This window comes from Triticum aestivum, chromosome 6D (assembly GCF_018294505.1).
Source record: "Triticum aestivum cultivar Chinese Spring chromosome 6D, IWGSC CS RefSeq v2.1, whole genome shotgun sequence".
NCBI lineage: Eukaryota > Viridiplantae > Streptophyta > Magnoliopsida > Poales > Poaceae > Triticum > Triticum aestivum.
The window spans coordinates 469639181-469660718 of NC_057811.1; positions in this window are offsets into that span (position 1 = coordinate 469639181).

Consider the following 21538-nt stretch of genomic DNA (forward strand, 5'->3'; position numbering starts at 1 on the left):
GTGCAACCTCAAGAATCATGGGTTCTTCGTGGCCAGCGTGCAGCTTGTTTATGTTGCACGATAAAATTTGGAAATAGATGTAATGGAGGAATTTATTTCGCTCCTGAAAACAAAATAAAGGCAGATAAATCCAAAAATACATTAGTCATCCATGCTCTCCAATTGAAGAATATACAGGATGAATACAGATGATGAATCATACTCATCCTACATATCCTCCACGTAGAGTGCAAGGAAAACTGCTTGCGACTTCTTATGACAGTGTGTTTGTATCTGCATGTACAACTCACCATGCTATAGGGGAGCCAGGCGAACAAAACAGTGAAAACGGCGAAGAAACTGGTGAAGAAATCATTCCGGGCGAGTTATATCGCGTGTGCTACGGCGTGGGGAACATATCCTCATCGGGATTTCCGTCGCAGAGGCCCAGGCAATCGTCTCCAGGATCAGCGCCAGGTGACAGCTGCGGATCCGCGGCAGATCGACCAGACGCGCCAGCTGCAGTCTGCTGCGCGCGCGCCTCCGACCCGCTGCTCGACACGCGGCCAGCTCGGACCGGGTGAGGCGCGCCCTCCGGCCCGCACCAATCACCAGCGGCCACGCGGCAACCAGACAATGGTCAGGGACGCATGCGCTTGCGGCCCAGCCCGTGTGCTACAAGCGGCGCCCCGCCGTCCGCCAGGCGGACGTGGAGACAACCCCTGACTCCACTGGGCCTGCAGCATCATGGGCTCATGATGAGTCTGCGAGCCGCCCTGGATCTTCTGCGGCAACACTCTCACTAGCGCCTCGGCCCGCTGCCACAGAAGACCAGAACCGCCCGGAACCGGCTGCTGCAGGCTAATCTACCTCGGATTCCGTCGTTGTCCTGTCTCCAGAAAGGGCTAGGGGATCTTCTGCGGCCACGAACTCTCCTGCACCTCAATGGTCCCTCCGGAATGCAGTGATTTTTTCGACCACCTCCAAATCACCTCAATTTTGGCACACATGATCTCTTGCACAAACAAAGCTAGGTTTCCAAGGTCTTATATTTTTTTGAATTTTTTTGAATTTATACTGCCCCTCTAGACTGACTGATCATAACATCGGTCTATACCTCAAGGGGGCATTGTAAAATATATTTTTTCCAAATTTTCTTTCATAGACATGTTTGGCACATGTGGGTCACCGTGTCATAGAAAATTTTGGGGATTTGGAGGTGGTGGAAAAAATCACCTTTGTTCAAAAAATGGCTTAAGTTAGACCAAATGGTCCCTCCGGAATGCGGTGATTTTTTCGACCACCTCCAAATCACCTCAATTTTGGCACACATGATCTCTTGCACAAACAAAGCTAGGTTTCCAAGGTTTTATATTTTTTTGATTTCTTTTAGAATTTATAATGCCCTCTAGACTGACTGATCATAACATCGGTCTATAGCTCAAGGGGGCATTGTAAAGTATTTTTTTCCAAATTTTCTTTCATATACATGTTTGGCACATGTGGGTCACCGTCTCATAGAAAATTTGGGTGATTTGGAGGTGGTGGAAAAATCGCCTTTGTTCAAAAAATGGCGTAAGTTAGACCAAATGGTCCCTCCGGAATGCGGTGATTTTTTCGACCACCTCCAAATCACCTCAATTTTGTCACACATGATCTCTTGCACAAACAAAGCTAGGTTTCCAAGGTTTTATATTTTTTGAATTTTTTTTGAATTTATACTGCCCTCTAGACTGACTGATCATAACATCGGTCTATACCTCAAGGGGCATTGTAAAATATTTTTTTCCAAATTTTCATTCATAGACATGTTTGGCACATGTGGGTCACCGTGTCATAGAAAAATTGGGTGATTTGGAGGTGGTGGAAACAATCACCTGTGTTCAAAAAATGGCTTAAGTTAGACCAAATGGTCCCTCCGGAATGCGGTGATTTTTTCGACAAGCTCCAAATTACCTCAATTTTGGCACACATGATCTCTTGCACAAACAAAGCTTGGTTTCCAAGGTTTTATATTTTTTTGAATTTATACTGCCCTCTAGACTAACTGATCATAACATCGGTCTATACCTCAAGGGGGCATTGCAAAATAAATTTTTTTCCAAATTTTCTTTCATAGAAATGTTTGGCACATGTGGGTCACCGTGTCATAGAAAAATTGGGTGATTTGGAGGTGGTGGAAAAATCACCTGTGTTCAAAAAAGGCTTAAGTTAGACCAAATGATCCCTCCGGAATGCCGTGATTTTTTAGACCACCTCCAAATCACCTCAATTTTGGCACACATGATCTCTTGCACAAACAAAGCTAGGTTTCCAAGCTTTTATATTTTTTTTGAATTTTTTTGAATTTATACTGCCCTCTAGACCGACTGATCATAACATCGGTCTATAGCTCAAGGGGGCATTGTAAATTATTTTTTTTCCAAATTTTCTTTCATAGACATGTTTGGCACATCTGGGTCACCGTCTCATAGAAAATTTGGGCGATTTGGAGGTGGTGGAAAAATCGCCTTTGTTCAAAAAATGGCGTAACCAAATGGTCCCTCCGGAATGCGGTGATTTTTTCGACCACCTCCAAATCACCTCAATTTTGTCACACATGATCTCTTGCACAAACAAAGCTAGGTTTCCAAGGTTTTATATTTTTTGAATTTTTTTGAATTTATACTGCCCTCTAGACTGATTGATCATAAAATCGGTCTATACCTCAAGGGGATTGTAAAATATATTTTTCCAAATTTTCATTCATAGACATGTTTGGCACATGTGGGTCACCGTGTCATAGAAAAATCGGGTGATTTGGAGGTGGTGGAAACAATCACCTGTGTTCAAAAAATGGCTTAAGTTAGACCAAATGGTCCCTCCAGAATGCGGTGATTTTTTCGACAACCTCCAAATTACCTCAATTTTGGCACACATGATCTCTTGCACAAACAAAGCTTGGTTTCCCAGGTTTTATATTTTTTTGAATTTATACTGCCCTCTAGACTAACTGATCATAACATCGGTCTATACCTTAAGGGGGCATTGAAAAATAATTTTTTTCCAAATTTTCTTTCATAGAAATGTTTGGCACATGTGGGTCACCGTGTCATAGAAAAATTGGGTGATTTGGAGGTGGTGGAAAAATCACCTGTGTTCAAAAAATGGCTTAAGTTAGACCAAATGATCCCTCCAGAATGCCGTGATTTTTTCGACCACCTCCAAATCACCTCAATTTTGGCACACATGATCTCTTGCACAAACAAAGCTAGGTTTCCAAGGTTTTATATTTTTTTGAATTTTTTTGAATTTATACTGCACTCTTGACTGATTGATCATAACATCGGTCTATACCTCAAGGGGGCATTGTAAAATATATTTTTTTCCAAATTTTCATTCATAGACATGTTTGGCACATGTGGGTCACCTTCTCATAGAAAATTTGGGTGATTTGGAGGTGGTGGAAAAATCGCCTTTGTTCAAAAAATGGCATAAGTTAAGACCAAATGGTCCCTCCGGAATGCGGTGATTTTTTCGACCACCTCCAAATCACCTCAATTTTTTCACACATGATCTCTTACACAAACAAAGCTAGGTTTCCAAGGTTTTATATTTTTTGAATTTTTTTTTGAATTTATACTGCCCTCTAGACTGACTGATCATAACATCGGTCTATACCTCAAGGGGCATTGTAAAATATATTTTTTCCAAATTTTCATTCATAGACATGTTTGGCACATGTGGGTCACCGTGTCATAGAAAAATTGGGTGATTTGGAGGTGGTGGAAAAAATCACCTTTGTTCAAAAAATGGCTTAAGTTAGACCAAATGGTCCCTCCGGAATGCGGTGATTTTTTCGACCACCTCCAAATCACCTCAATTTTTGCACACATGATCTCTTGCACAAACAAAGCTAGGTTTCCAAGGTTTTATATTTTTTGAATTTTTTGAATTTATACTGCCCTCTAGACTGACTGATCAAACATCGGTCTATACCTCAAGGGGGCATTGTAAAATATATTTTTTCCAAATTTTCTTTCATAGACATGTTTGGCACATGTGGGTCACCGTGTCATAGAGAAATTTGGGTGATTTGGAGGTGGTGGAAAAAATCACCTTTGTTCAAAAAATGGCTTAAGTTAGACCAAATGGTCCCTCCGGAATGCGGTGATTTTTTCGACCACCTCCAAATCACCTCAATTTTGGCACACATGATCTCTTGCACAAACAAAGCTAGGTTTCCAAGGTTTTATATTTTTTGATTTTTTTGAATTTATAATGCCCTCTAGACTGACTGATCAAAACATCGGTCTATAGCTCAAGGGGGCATTGTAAAGTATTTTTTTCCAAATTTTCTTTCATGGACATGTTTGGCACATGTGGGTCACCGTGTCATAGAAAATTGGGTGATTTGGAGGTGGTGGAAAAATCACCTTTGTTCAAAAAATGGCTTAAGTTTGACCAAATGGTCCCTCCGGAATGCGGTGATTTTTTCGACCACCTCCAAATCACCTCAATTTTGGCACACATGATCTCTTGCACAAACAAAGCTAGGTTTCCAAGGTTTTATATTTTTTGAATTTTTTTGAATTTATACTGCCCTCTAGACTGACTGATCAAAACATCGGTCTATACCTCAAGGGGCATTGTAAAATATTTTTTTCCAAATTTTCTTTCATAGACATGTTTGGCACATGTGGGTCACCGTGTCATAGAGAAATTGGGTGATTTGGAGGTGGTGGAAAAAATCACCTTTGTTCAAAAAATGGCTTAAGTTAGACCAAATGGTCCCTCCGGAATGCGGTGATTTTTTCGACAAGCTCCAAATTACCTCAATTTTGGCACACATGATCTCTTGCACAAACAAAGCTTGGTTTCCAAGGTTTTATATTTTTTTTGAATTTGTACTGCCCTCTAGACTAACTGATCATAACATCGGTCTATACCTCAAGGGGGCATTGCAAAATAATTTTTTTCCAAATTTTCTTTCATAGACATGTTTGGCACATGTGGGTCACCGTGTCATAGAAAATTGGGTGATTTGGAGGTGGTGGAAAAATCACCTGTGTTCAAAAAATGGCTTAAGTTAGACCAAATTATCCCTCCGGAATGCGGTGATTTTTTTGACCACCTCCAAATCACCTCAATTTTGGCACACATGATCTCTTGCACAAACAAAGCTAGGTTTCCAAGGTTTTATATTTTTTTGAATTTTTTTGAATTTATACTGCCCTCTAGACCGACTGATCATAACATCGGTCTATAGCTCAAGGGGGCATTGTAAAGTATTTTTTCCAAATTTTCTTTCATGGACATGTTTGGCACATGTGGGTCACCGTGTCATAGAAAATTTGGGTGATTTGGAGGTGGTGGAAAAAATCACCTTTGTTCAAAAAATGGCTTAAGTTAGACCAAATGGTCCCTCCGGAATGCGGTGATTTTTTCGACCACCTCCAAATCACCTCAATTTTGGCACACATGATCTCTTGCACAAACAAAGCTAGGTTTCCAAGGTTTTATATTTTTTGAATTTTTTGAATTTATACTGCCCTCTAGACTGACTGATCAAAACATCGGTCTATACCTCAAGGGGGCATTGTAAAATATATTTTTCCAAATTTTCTTTCATGGACATGTTTGGCACATGTGGGTCACCGTGTCATAGAAAATTGGGTGATTTGGAGGTGGTGGAAAAATCACCTTTGTTCAAAAAATGGCTTAAGTTAGACCAAATGGTCCCTCCGGAATGCGGTGATTTTTTCGACCACCTCCAAATCACCTCAATTTTGGCACACATGATCTCTTGCACAAACAAAGCTTGGTTTCCAGGTTTTATATTTTTTTTGAATTTATACTGCCCTCTAGACTAACTGATCAAAACATCGGTCTATACCTTAAGGGGGCATTGAAAATAATTTTTTTCCAAATTTTCTTTCATGGAAATGTTTGGCACATGTGGGTCACCGTGTCATAGAAAAATTGGGTGATTTGGAGGTGGTGGAAAAATCACCTTTGTTCAAAAAATGGCTTAAGTTAGACCAAATGGTCCCTCCAGAATGCCGTGATTTTTTCGACCACCTCCAAATCACCTCAATTTTGGCACACATGATCTCTTGCACAAACAAAGCTAGGTTTCCAAGGTTTTATATTTTTTTGAATTTTTTTGAATTTATACTGCCCTCTAGACTGACTGATCATAACATCGGTCTATACCTCAAGGGGGCATTGTAAAATATATTTTTTTCCAAATTTTCATTCATAGACATGTTTGGCACATGTGGGTCACCGTGTCATAGAAAATTTGGGTGATTTGGAGGTGGTGGAAAAATCACCTTTGTTCAAAAAATGGCTTAAGTTAGACCAAATGGTCCCTCCGGAATGCGGTGATTTTTTCGACCACCTCCAAATCACCTCAATTTTGGCACACATGATCTCTTGCACAAACAAAGCTAGGTTTCCAAGGTTTTATATTTTTTGAATTTTTTTTGAATTTATACTGCCCTCTAGACTGACTGATCATAACATCGGTCTATACCTCAAGGGGCATTGTAAAATATATTTTTTCCAAATTTTCTTTCATAGACATGTTTGGCACATGTGGGTCACCGTGTCATAGAAAATTGGGTGATTTGGAGGTGGTGGAAAAATCACCTTTGTTCAAAAAATGGCTTAGTTAGACCAAATGGTCCCTCCGGAATGCCGTGATTTTTTCGACCACCTCCAAATCACCTCAATTTTGGCACACATGATCTCTTGCACAAACAAAGCTAGGTTTCCAAGGTTTTATATTTTTTTGAATTTTTTTGAATTTATACTGCCCTCTAGACTGACTGATCAAAACATCGGTCTATACCTCAAGGGGGCATTGTAAAATATATTTTTTCCAAATTTTCTTTCATAGACATGTTTGGCACATGTGGGTCACCGTGTCATAGAGAAATTTGGGTGATTTGGAGGTGGTGGAAAAAATCACCTTTGTTCAAAAAATGGCTTAAGTTAGACCAAATGGTCCCTCCGGAATGCGGTGATTTTTTCGACCACCTCCAAATCACCTCAATTTTGGCACACATGATCTCTTGCACAAACAAAGCTAGGTTTCCAAGGTTTTATATTTTTTGATTTTTTTGAATTTATAATGCCCTATAGACTGACTGATCAAAACATCGGTCTATACCTCAAGGGGGCATTGTAAAATATATTTTTTCCAAATTTTCTTTCATGGACATGTTTGGCACATGTGGGTCACCGTGTCATAGAGAAATTGGGTGATTTGGAGGTGGTGGAAAAAATCACCTTTGTTCAAAAAATGGCTTAAGTTGACCAAATGGTCCCTCCGGAATGCGGTGATTTTTTCGACCACCTCCAAATCACCTCAATTTTGGCACACATGATCTCTTGCACAAACAAAGCTAGGTTTCCAAGGTTTTATATTTTTTGAATTTTTTTGAATTTATACTGCCCTCTAGACTGACTGATCAAAACATCGGTCTATACCTCAAGGGGCATTGTAAAATATTTTTTCCAAATTTTCTTTCATAGACATGTTTGGCACATGTGGGTCACCGTGTCATAGAAAATTGGGTGATTTGGAGGTGGTGGAAAAATCACCTGTGTTCAAAAAATGGCTTAAGTTAGACCAAATGGTCCCTCCGGAATGCGGTGATTTTTTTGACCACCTCCAAATCACCTCAATTTTGGCACACATGATCTGTTGCACAAACAAAGCTACGTTTCCAAGGTTTTATATTTTTTTTGAATTTATACTGCCCTCTAGACTGACTGATCAAAACATCGGTCTATACCTCAAGGGGGCATTGTAAAATAATTTTTTTCCAAATTTTCTTTCATGGACATGTTTGGCACATGTGGGTCACCGTGTCATAGAGAAATTGGGTGATTTGGAGGTGGTGGAAAAAATCACCTTTGTTCAAAAAATGGCTTAAGTTAGACCAAACGGTCCCTCCGGAATGCGGTGATTTTTTCGACCACCTCCAAATCACCTCAATTTTGGCATACATGATCTCTTGCACAAACAAAGCTAGGTTTCCAAGGTTTTATATTTGTTTTGAATTTTTTTGAATTTATACTGCCCTCTAGACTGACTGATCAAAACATCGGTCTATACCTCAAGGGGGCATTGTAAATTTTTTTTTCCAAATTTTCTTTCATGGACATGTTTGGCACATGTGGGTCACCGTGTCATAGAGAAATTGGGTGATTTGGAGGTGGTGGAAAAATCACCTTTGTTCAAAAAATGGCTTAAGTTAGACCAAATGGTCCCTCCGGAATGCGGTGATTTTTTCGACCACCTCCAAATCACCTCAATTTTGGCACACATGATCTCTTGCACAAACAAAGCTAGGTTTCCAAGGTTTTATATTTTTTTTGAATTTTTTTGAATTTATACTGCCCTCTAGACTGACTGATCAAAACATCGGTCTATACCTCAAGGGGCATTGTAAAATATTTTTTTCCAAATTTTCTTTCATAGACATGTTTGGCACATGTGGGTCACCGTGTCATAGAGAAATTGGGTGATTTGGAGGTGGTGGAAAAAATCACCTTTGTTCAAAAAATGGCTTAAGTTAGACCAAATGGTCCCTCCGGAATGCGGTGATTTTTTCGACCACCTCCAAATCACCTCAATTTTGGCACACATGATCTCTTGCACAAACAAAGCTAGGTTTCCAAGGTTTTATATTTTTTTTGAATTTATACTGCCCTCTAGACTGACTGATCAAAACATCGGTCTATACCTCAAGGGGGCATTGTAAAATATTTTTTTCCAAATTTTCTTTCATGGACATGTTTGGCACATGTGGGTCACCGTGTCATAGAGAAATTGGGTGATTTGGAGGTGGTGGAAAAATCAACTTTGTTCAAAAAATGGCTTAAGTTAGACCAAATGGTCCCTCCGGAATGCGGTGATTTTTTCGACCACCTCCAAATCACCTCAATTTTGGCACACATGATCTCTTGCACAAACAAAGCTAGGTTTCCAAGGTTTTATATTTTTTGAATTTTTTTGAATTTATACTGCCCTCTAGACTGACTGATCAAAACATCGGTCTATACCTCAAGGGGGCATTGTAAAATATTTTTTCCAAATGTTCTTTCATGGACATGTTTGGCACACGTGGGTCACCGTGTCATAGAGAAATTGGGTGATTTGGAGGTGGTGGAAAAAAATCACCTTTGTTCAAAAAATGGCTTAAGTTAGACCAAATGGTCCCTCCGGAATGCGGTGATTTTTTCGACCACCTCCAAATCACCTCAATTTTGGCACACATGATCTCTTGCACAAACAAAGCTAGGTTTCCAAGGTTTTATATTTTTTTGAATTTATACTGCCCTCTAGACCGACTCATCATAACATCGGTCTATACCTCAAGGGGGCATTGTAAAAAATTTTTTTTTTCCAAATTTTATTTCATAGACATGTTTGGCACATGTTGGTCACCGTGTCATAGAAGAATTGGGTGATTTGGAGGTCGTGGAAAAAATCACCTTTGTTCAAAAAATGGCTTAAGTAGACCAAATGGTCCCTCCGGAATGCAGTGATTTTTTCGACCACCTCCAAATCACCTCAATTTTGGCACACATGATCTCTTGCACAAACAAAGCTAGGTTTCCATGGTTTTACATTTTTTTGAATTGTTTTTGTTGGAGATCGTTGCAGAAATTAAAAAATTTCTATGCATCACCAAGAACAATCTATGTTGTCTTCTAGCAACGAGAGGGAAAAGAGTGCATCTACATACCCTTGTAGATCCCGAGCGGAAGCGTTCAAGTGCACGGGGTTGATGGAGTCGTAATCGTCGTGATCCAAATCACCGATGACCGAGCGCCGAACGGACGGCACCTCCGTGTTCAACACACGTACGGTTGGGGAAGACGTCTCCTCCTTCTTGATCCAGCAAGGGGGAGTGAGAGGTTGATGGAGATCCAGCAGCACGACGGCGTGGTGGTGGAAGCAGCGGGGATCTCGGCAGGGCTTCGCCAAGCTCAACGAGAGGGAGAGGTGTCATGGGAGGGAGAGGGAGGCGCCAGGGGCTTGGGTGCGGCTGCCCTCCCTCCCCCCTCTTTATATAGGGACCCTGGGGGGCGTCGGCCCTAGGAGATCCAATCTCGAAGGAGGGGCGGCGGCCAAGGGGGTGGCTTGCCCCCCAAGCCAAGTGGGGCGCCCCCACCCCTACGGTTTCCAGCCCTAGGCACAGGGGGAGGCCCAAGGGGGGCGCACCAGCCCAACAGGGGCTGGTTCCCCTCCCACTTCAGCCCATGGGGCCCTCCGGGATAGGTGGCCCCACCCAGTGGACCCCCCGGGACCCTTCCGGTGGTCCCGGTACAATACCGGTGACCCCCGAAACTTTCCCGATGGCCGAAACTGGACTTCCTATATACAATTCTTCACCTCCGGACCATTCCGGAACTCCTCGTGACGTCCGAGATCTCATCCGGGAGTCCAAACAACTTTCGGATTTACGCATACTAATATCTCTACAACCCTAGCGTCACCGAACCTTAAGTGTGTAGACCCTACGGGTTCGGGAGACATGCAGACATGACCGAGACGACTCTCCGGTCAATAACCAACAGTGGGATCTGGATACCCATGTTGGCTCCCACATGTTCCACGATGATCTCATCGGATGAACCATGATGTCGAGGATTCAATCAATCCCGTATAAAATTCCCTTTGTCAATCGGTACGTTACTTGCCCGAGATTCGATCATCGGTATCCCACTACCTTGTTCAATCTCTTTACCGGCAAGTCACTTTACTCGTACCGTAATGCATGATCCCGTGACCAAACACTTGGTCACATTGAGCTCATTATGATGATGCATTACCGAGTGGCCCCAGAGATACCTCTCCGTCATACGGAGTGACAAATCCCAGTCTCGATTCGTGCCAACCCAACAGACACTTTAGAAGATACCCGTAGTGCACCTTTATAGCCACCCAGTTACGTTGTGATGTTTGGCACACCCAAAGCACTCCTATGGTATCCGGGAGTTGCACAATCTCATGGTCTAAGGACATGATACTTGACATTTGGAAAAGCTCTAGCAAACGAACTACACGATCTTGTGCTATGCTTAGGATTGGGTCTTGTCCATCACATCATTCTCCTAATGATGTGATCCCGTTATCAATGACATCCAATGTCCATAGTCAGGAAACCATGACTATCTGTTGATCAACGAGCTAGTCAACTAGAGGCTCACTAGGGACATGTTGTGGTCTATGTATTCACACATGTATTACGATTTCCGGATAACACAATTATAGCATGAACAATAGACAATTATCATGAATAAGGAAATATAATAATAACCATTTTATTATTGCCTCTAGGGCATATTTCCAACAGTCTCCCACTTGCACTAGAGTCAATAATCTTGTTACATTGTGATGAATCGAACACCCATAGAGTTCTGGTGTTGATCATGTTTTGCTCTAGGGAGAGGTTTAGTCAACGGATCTGCTACATTCAGGTCCGTATGTACATTACAAATATCTATGTCTCCATTTTGAACATTTTCACGAATGGAGTTGAAGCGACGCTTGATATGCCTGGTCTTCCTGTGAAACCTGGGCTCCATGGCAAGGGCAATAGCTCCAGTGTTGTCACAGAAGAGAGTCATCGGGCCCGACGCATTGGGAATAACTCCTAGGTCGGTAATGAACTCCTTCACCTAGATTGCTTCTTGTGCTGCCTCTGAGGCCGCCATGTATTCTGCTTCACATGTAGATCCCGCCACAACGCTTTGCTTGCATCTGCACCTGCTTACTGCCCCACCATTCAAAATATACACGTATCCAGTTTGTGACTTAGAGTCATCCAGATCTGTGTCGAAGCTAGCATCGACGTAACCCTTTACGACGAGCTCTTCGTCACCTCCATAAACGAGAAACATATCCTTAGTCCTCTTCAGGTACTTCAGGATATTCTTGACCGCTGTCTAGTGTTCCATGCCGGGATTACTTTGGTACCTTCCTACCAAACTTACGGCAAGGTTTACATCAGGTCTGGTACACAGCATGGCATACATAATAGACCCTATGGCCGAGGCATAGGGGACGACACTCATCTTTTCTCTATCTTCTGCCGTGGTCGGGCATTGAGCCATGCTCAATTGCACACCTTTCAATACAGGCAAGAACCCCTTCTTGGACTGATCCATATTGAACTTCTTCAATATCTTGTCAAGGTACGCACTTTGTGAAAGACCAATGAGGCGTCTTGATCTATCTCTATAGATCTTGATGCCTAATATATAAGCAGCTTCTCCAAGGTCCTTCATTGAAAAACACTTGTTCAAGTAGGCCTTTATGCTTCCCAAGAATTCTATATCATTTCCCATCAACAGTATGTCATCCACATATAATATGAGAAATGCTACAGAGCTCCCACCCACTTTCTTGTAAACACAGGCTTCTCCATAAGTCTGTGTAAACCCAAACGCTTTGATCATCTCATCAAATCGAATGTTCCAACTCCGAGATGCTTGCACCAGCCCATAGATGGAGCGCTGGAGCTTGCATACCTTGTTAGCATTCTTAGGATCGACAAAACCTTCCGGCTGCATCATATACAATTCTTCCTTAAGAAAGCCGTTAAGGAATGCCGTTTTGACGTCCATTTGCCATATCTCATAATCATAGAATGCGGCAATTGCTAACATGATTCGGACGGACTTCAGCTTCGCTACGGGTGAGAAAGTCTCATCGTAGTCAACCCCTTGAACTTGTCGGTAACCCTTAGCGACAAGTCGAGCCTTATAGATGGTCACATTACCATCTGCGTCTGTCTTCTTCTTAAAGATCCATTTATTTTCTGTGGCTGGCCGATCATCGGGCAAGTCAGTCAAAGTCCATACTTCGTTTTCATGCATGGATCCTATCTCGGATTTCATGGCTTCTAGCCATTTGTCGGAATCCGGGCCCACCATTGCTTCTTCATAGTTTGAAGGTTCACCGTTGTCTAACAACATGATTTCCAGGACAGGGTTGCCATACCACTCTGGTGTGGAACGTGTCCTCGTGGACCTACGAAGTTCAGTAGTAACTTGATCCGAAGTACCTTGATCATCATCATTAGCTTCCCCTCTAGTCAATGCAGGCACCACAGGAACATCTTCCTGAGCTGCGCTACTTTTCGGTTCAAGAGGTAGTACTTCATCAAGTTCCACTTTCCTCCCACTTACTTCTTTCGAGAGAAACTCTTTCTCCAGAAAGGACCCGTTCTTGGCAACAAAGATCTTGCCTTCGGATCTGAGGTAGAAGGTATACCCAATGGTTTCCTTAGGGTATCCTATGAAGACGCATTTTTCCGACTTGGGTTCGAGCTTTTCAGGTTGAAGTTTCTTGACATAAGCATCGCCTCCCCAAACTTTTAGAAACGACAGCTTAGGTTTCTTCCCAAACCATAATTCATACGGTGTCGTCTCAACGGATTTCGACGGAGCCCTATTTAAAGTGAATGTGGCAGTCTCTAAAGCATAGCCCCAAAATGAGAGCAGAAGATCGGTAAGAGACATCATAGATCGCACCATATCCAATAGAGTGTGATTACGACGTTCGGACACACCGTTTCGCTGAGGTGTTCCAGGCGGCGTGAGTTGTGAAACTATTCCACATTTCCTTAAGTGTGTGCCAAATTCGTGACTCAAATATTCCCCTCCACGATCTGATCGTAAGAATTTTATTTTCCTGTCACGTTGATTCTCAACCTCACTCTGAAATTCCTTGAACTTTTCAAAGGTCTCAGACTTGTGTTTCATTAGGTAGACATACCCATATCTACTCAAGTCATCAGTGAGAGTGAGAACATAACGATAGCCACCGCGAGCTTCAACACTCATTGGACCGCACACATCAGTATGTATGATTTCCAATAAGTTGGTTGCTCGCTCCATTGTTCCGGAGAACGGAGTCTTGGTCATCTTACCCATGAGGCATGGTTCGCACGTGTCAAATGATTCGTAATCAAGAGACTCTAAAAGTCCATCAGCATGGAGCTTCTTCATGCGCTTGACACCAATGTGACCAAGACGGCAGTGCCACAAGCATGTCGGACTATCATTATCAACCTTACATCTTTTGGCACTCACACTATGAATATGTGTAACACTATGTTCGAGATTCATTAAGAATAAACCAATAACCAGCGGGGCATGACCATAAAACATATCTCTCATATAAATAGAACAACCATTATTCTCAGATTTAAATGAGTAGCCATCTCGAATTAAACGAGATCCTGATACAATGTTCATGCTCAAAGCTGGCACTAAATAACAATTATTGAGGTTTAAAACTAATCTCGTAGGTAAATGTAGAGGTAGCGTGCCGACGGCGATCACATCGACCTTGGAACCATTCCCGACGCGCATCGTCACCTCGTCCTTTGCCAGTATCCGTTTATTCCGCAGCTCCTGCTTTGAGTTACAAATATGAGCAACCGCACCGGTATCAAGTACCCAGGAGCTACTACGAGTGCTGGTAAGGTACACATCAATAACATGTATATCACATATACCTTTGGTGTTGCCGGCCTTCTTGTCCGCTAAGTACTTGGGGCAGTTCCGCTTCCAGTGACCACTTCCCTTGCAATAAAAGCACTCAGTCTCAGGCTTGGGTCCATTCTTTGGCTTCTTCCCGGCAACTGGCATACCGAGCGCGGCAACTCCCTTGCCGTCCTTCTTGAAGTTCTTCTTACCCTTGCCTTTCTTGAACTTAGTGGTTTTATTCACCATCAACACTTGATGTTCCTTTTTTATCTCCACCTCCGCTGATTTCAGCATTGAATATACCTCAGGAATGGTCTTTTCCATCCCCTGCATATTGAAGTTCATAACAAAGATCTTGTAGCTCGGTGGAAGCGACTGAAGGATTCTGTCAATGACCGCGTCATCCGGGAGATTAACTCCCATCTGACTATGTGCTCACTGACAGAACTATTTTCCTCCATCTTACAACTGAAGAACTTGTCGGAGACTTCATATCTCTCGACCCGGGCATGAGCTTGGAAAACCATTTTCAGCTCTTCGAACATCTCATATGCTCCGTGTTGCTCAAAACGCTTTTGGAGCCCCGGTTCTAAGCTGTAAAGCATGCCGCACTGAACGAGGGAGTAATCATCAGCACGCTGCTGCCAAGCGTTCATAACGTCTTGGTTCTCTGGGATGGGTGCGTCACCTAGCGGTGCTTCTAGGACATAATCTTTCTTGGCAGCTATGAGGATGATCCTCAGGTTCCGGACCCAGTCCGTATAGTTGCTGCCATCATCTTTCAGCTTGGTTTTCTCTAGGAACGCGTTGAAGTTGAGGGCAATATTAGCGTGGGCCATTTGATCTACAAGACATATTGTAAACATTTTAGACTAAGTTCATGATAATTAAGTTCATCTAATCAAATTATTCAATGAACTCCCACTCAGATAGACATCCCTCTAGTCATCTAAGTGAAACATGATCCGAGTCAACTAGGCCGCGTCCGATCATCACGTGAGACGGACTAGTCAACATCGGTGAACATCTTCATGTTGATCGTATCTTCTATACGACTCATGCTCGACCTTTCGGTCTTCCGTGTTCCGAGGCCATGTCTGTACATGCTAGGCTCGTCAAGTCAACCTAAGTGTATTGCGTGTGTAAATCTGGCTTACACCCGTTGTATTCGAACGTTAGAATCTATCACACCCGATCATCACGTGGTGCTTTGAAACAACGAACCTTCGCAACGGTGCACAGTTAGGGGGAACACTTTCTTGAAATTATTGCGAGGGATCATCTTATTTAAGCTACCATCGTTCTAAGCAAATAAGATGTAAAACATGATAAACATCACATGTAATCAAATAGTGACATGATACGGCCAATATCATTTTGCTCATTTTGATCTCCATCTTCGGGGCGCCATGATCATCGTCGTCACCGGCATGACACCATGATCTCCATCATCGTGTCTTCATGAAGTTGTCTCGTCATTTATTCCTTCTACTACTATGGCTAATGGTTTAGCAATAAAGTAAAGTAATTTACATGACGTTATATGTTGACACGCAGGTCATAAATAAATTAAGACAACTCCTATGGCTCCTGCCGGTTGTCATGCTCATCGACATGCAAGTCGTGATTCCTATTACAAGAACATGATCAATCTCATACATCACATATATCATTCATCACATCCTTTTGTCCATATCACATCACACGGCATATGCTGCAAAAACAAGTTAGACGTCCTCTAATTGTTGTTGCAAGTTTTTACGTGGCTGCTATAGGTTTCTTAGCAAGAATGTTTCTTACCTACGCCAAAACCACAACGTGATATGCCAATTTCTATTTACCCTTCATAAGGACCCTTTTCATCGAATCCGATCCGACTAAAGTGGGAGATACAGACACCCGCTAGCCACCTTATGCAACTAGTGCATGTCAGTCGGTGGAACCTGTCTCACGTAAGCGTACGTGTAAGGTCGGTCCGGGACGCTTCATCCCACGATGCCGCCGAAACAAGATAAGACTAGTAGTGGCAAGAAAATTGACAACATCTACGCCCACAACAAGTTTGTGTTCTACTCGTGCATAGAAACTACGCATAGACCAAGCTCATGATGCCACTGTTGGAGATCGTTGCAGAAATTAAAAAATTTCTACGGATCAGCAAGAACAATCTATGGAGTCTTCTAGCAACGAGAGGGAAAAGAGTGCATCTACATACCCTTGTAGATCGCGAGCGGAAGCGTTCAGTGAACGGGGTTGATGGAGTCGTACTCGTCGTGATCCAAATCACCGATGACCGAGCGCCGAACGGACGGCACCTCCGCGTTCAACACACGTACGGTTGGGGAAGACGTCTCCTCCTTCTTGATCCAGCAAGGGGGAGTGAGAGGTTGATGGAGATCCAGCAGCACGACGGCGTGGTGGTGGAAGCAGCGGGGATCTCGGCAGGGCTTCGCCAAGCTCAGCGAGAGGGAGAGGTGTCACGGGAGGGAGAGGGAGGCGCCAGGGGCTTGGGTGCGGCTGCCCTCCCTCCCCCCTCTTTATATAGGGCCCCTGGGGGGGCGCCGGCCCTAGGAGATCCAATCTCCAAGGGGGGGCGGCGGCCAAGGGGGTGGCTTGCCCCCCAAGCCAAGTGGGGCGCCCCCCACCCCTAGGGTTTCCAACCCTAGGCGCAGGGGGAGGCCCAAGGGGGGCGCACCAGCCCAACAGGGGCTGGTTCCCCTCCCACTTCAGCCCATGGGGCCCTCCGGGATAGGTGGCCCCACCCGGTGGACCCCCCGGGACCCTTCCGGTGGTCCCGGTACAATACCGGTGACCCCCGAAACTTTCCCGGTGGCCGAAACTGGACTTCCTATATACAATTCTTCACCTCCGGACCATTCCGGAACTCCTCGTGACGTCCGGGATCTCATCCGGGACTCCGAACAACTTTCGGATTTCCGCATACTAATATCTCTACAACCCTAGCGTCACCGAACCTTAAGTGTGTAGACCCTACGGGTTCGGGAGACATGCAGACATGACCGAGACGACTCTCCGGTCAATAACCAACAGCGGGATCTGGATACCCATGTTGGCTCCCACATGTTCCACGATGATCTCATCGGATGAACCACGATGTCGAGGATTCAATCAATCCCGTATACAATTCCCTTTGTCAATCGGTACGTTACTTGCCCGAGATTCGATCGTCGGTATCCCAATACCTTGTTCAATCTCGTTACCGGCAAGTCACTTTACTCGTACCGTAATGCATGATCCCGTGACCAAACACTTGGTCACATTGAGCTCATTATGATGATGCATTACCGAGTGGGCCCAGAGATACCTCTCCGTCATACGGAGTGACAAATCCCAGTCTCGATTCGTGCCAACCCAACAGACACTTTCGGAGATACCCGTAGTGCACCTTTATAGCCACCCAGTTACGTTGTGACGTTTGGCACACCCAAAGCACTCCTATGGTATCCGGGAGTTGCACAATCTCATGGTCTAAGGAAATGATACTTGACATTTGGAAAAGCTCTAGCAAACGAACTACACGATCTTGTGCTATGCTTAGGATTGGGTCTTGTCCATCACATCATTCTCCTAATGATGTGATCCCGTTATCAATGACATCCAATGTCCATAGTCAGGAAACCATGACTATCTGTTGATCAACGAGCTAGTCAACTAGAGGCTCACTAGGGACATGTTGTGGTCTATGTATTCACACATGTATTACGATTTCCGGATAACACAATTATAGCATGAACAATAGACAATTATCATGAACAAGGAAATATAATAATAACCATTTTATTATTGCCTCTAGGGCATATTTCCAACAGTCTCCCACTTGCACTAGAGTCAATAATCTAGTTACATTGTGATGAATCGAACACCCATAGAGTTCTGGTGTTGATCATGTTTTGCTCTAGGGAGAGGTTTAGTCAACGGATCTGCTACATTCAGGTCCGTATGTACTTTACAAATATCTATGTCTCCATTTTGAACATTTTCACGAATGGAGTTGAAGCGACGCTTGATATGCCTGGTCTTCCTGTGAAACCTGGGCTCCTTGGCAAGGGCAATAGCTCCAGTGTTGTCACAGAAGAGAGTCATCGGGCCCGACGCATTGGGAATAACTCCTAGGTCGGTAATGAACTCCTTCACCCAGATTGCTTCTTGTGCTGCCTCTGAGGCCGCCATGTATTCCGCTTCACATGTAGATCCCGCCACAACGCTTTGCTTGCAACTGCACCAGCTTACTGCCCCACCATTCAAAATATACACGTATCCGGTTTGTGACTTAGAGTCATCCAGATCTGTGTCGAAGCTAGCATCGACGTAACCCTTTACGACGAGCTCTTCGTCACCTCCATAAACGAGAAACATATCCTTAGTCCTCTTCAGGTACTTCAGGATATTCTTGACCGCTGTCCAGTGTTCCATGCCGGGATTACTTTGGTACCTTCCTACCAAACTTACGGCAAGGTTTACATCAGGTCTGGTACACAGCATGGCATACATAATAGACCCTATGGCCGAGGCATAGGGGACGACACTCATCTTTTCTCTATCTTCTGCCGTGGTCGGGCATTGAGCCGTGCTCAATTGCACACCTTGCAATACAGGCAAGAACCCCTTCTTGGACTGATCCATATTGAACTTCTTCAATATCTTGTCAAGGTACGTACTTTGTGAAAGACCAATGAGGCGTCTTGATCTATCTCTATAGATCTTGATGCCTAATATATAAGCAGCTTCTCCAAGGTCCTTCATTGAAAAACACTTGTTCAAGTAGGCCTTTATGCTTCCCAAGAATTCTATATCATTTCCCATCAACAGTATGTCATCCACATATAATATGAGAAATGCTACAGAGCTCCCACTCACTTTCTTGTAAACACAGGCTTCTCCATAAGTCTGTGTAAACCCAAACGCTTTGATCATCTCATCAAATCGAATGTTCCAACTCCGAGATGCTTGCACCAGCCCATAGATGGAGCGCTGGAGCTTGCATACCTTGTTAGCATTCTTAGGATCGACAAAACCTTCCGGCTGCATCATATACAATTCTTCCTTAAGAAAGCCGTTAAGGAATGCCGTTTTGACGTCCATTTGCCATATCTCATAATCATAGAATGCGGCAATTGCTAACATGATTCGGACGGACTTCAGCTTCGCTACGGGTGAGAAAGTCTCATCGTAGTCAACCCCTTGAACTTGTCGATAACCCTTAGCGACAAGTCGAGCCTTATAGATGGTCACATTACCATCCGCGTCTGTCTTCTTCTTAAAGATCCATTTATTTTCTATGGCTCGCCGATCATCGGGCAAGTCAGTCAAAGTCCATACTTCGTTTTCATACATGGATCCTATCTCGGATTTCATGGCTTCTAGCCATTTGTCGGAATCTGGGCCCGCCATTGCTTCTTCATAGTTCGAAGGTTCACCGTTGTCTAACAACATGATTTCCAGGACAGGGTTGCCATACCACTCTGGTGTGGAACGTGTCCTCGTGGACCTACGAAGTTCAGTAGTAACTTGATCCGAAGTACCTTGATCATCATCATTAGCTTCCTCTCTAGTCAGTGCAGGCACCACAGGAACATCTTCCTGAGCTGCGCTACTTTCCGGTTCAAGAGGTAGTACTTCATCAAGTTCCACTTTCCTCCCACTTACTTCTTTCGAGAGAAACTCTTTCTCCAGAAAGGACCCGTTCTTGGCAACAAAGATCTTGCCTTCGGATGTGAGGTAGAAGGTATACCCAATGGTTTCCTTAGGGTATCCTATGAAGACGCATTTTTCCGACTTGGGTTCGAGCTTTTCAGGTTGAAGTTTCTTGACATAAGCATCGCATCCCCAAACTTTTAGAAACGACAGCTTAGGTTTCTTCCCAAACCATAATTCATACGGTGTCGTCTCAACGGATTTCGACGGAGCCCTATTTAAAGTGAATGCGGCAGTCTCTAAAGCATAGCCCCAAAATGAGAGCGGTAGATCGGTAAGAGACATCATAGATCGCACCATATCCAATAGAGTGCGATTACGACGTTCGGACACACCATTTCGCTGAGGTGTTCCAGGCGGCGTGAGTTGTGAAACTATTCCACATTTCCTTAAGTGTGTGCCAAATTCGTGACTCAAATATTCCCCTCCACGATCTGATCGTAAGAATTTTATTTTCCTGTCACGTTGATTCTCAACCTCACTCTGAAATTCCTTGAACTTTTCAAAGGTCTCAGACTTGTGTTTCATTAGGTAGACATACCCATATCTACTCAAGTCATCAGTGAGAGTGAGAACATAACGATAGCCACCGCGAGCCTCAACACTCATTGGACCGCACACATCAGTATGTATGATTTCCAATAAGTTGGTTGCTCGCTCCATTGTTCCGGAGAACGGAGTCTTGGTCATCTTACCCATGAGGCATGGTTCGCACGTGTCAAATGATTCGTAATCAAGAGACTCTAAAAGTCCATCTGCATGGAGCTTCTTCATGCGCTTGACACCAATGTGACCAAGGCGGCAGTGCCACAAGTATGTGGGACTATCATTATCAACCTTACATCTTTTGGTATTCACACTATGAATATGTGTAACACTACGTTCGAGATTCATTAAGAATAAACCATTAACCAGCGGGGCATGACCATAAAACATATCTCTCATATAAATAGAACAACCATTATTCTCGGATTTAAATGAGTAGCCATCTCGAATTAAACGAGATCCTGATACAATGTTCATGCTCAAAGCTGGCACTAAATAACAATTATTGAGGTTTAAAACTAATCCCGTAGGTAAATGTAGAGGTAGCGTGCCGACGGCGATCACATCGACCTTGGAACCATTCCCGACGCGCATCGTCACCTCGTCCTTCGCCAGTCTCCGTTTATTCCGCAGCTCCTGCTTTGAGTTACAAATATGAGCAACCGCACCGGTATCAAATACCCAGGAGCTACTACGAGTGCTGGTAAGGTACACATCAATAACATGTATATCACATATACCTTTGGTGTTGCCGGCCTTCTTGTCCGCTAAGTACTTGGGGCAGTTCCGCTTCCAGTGA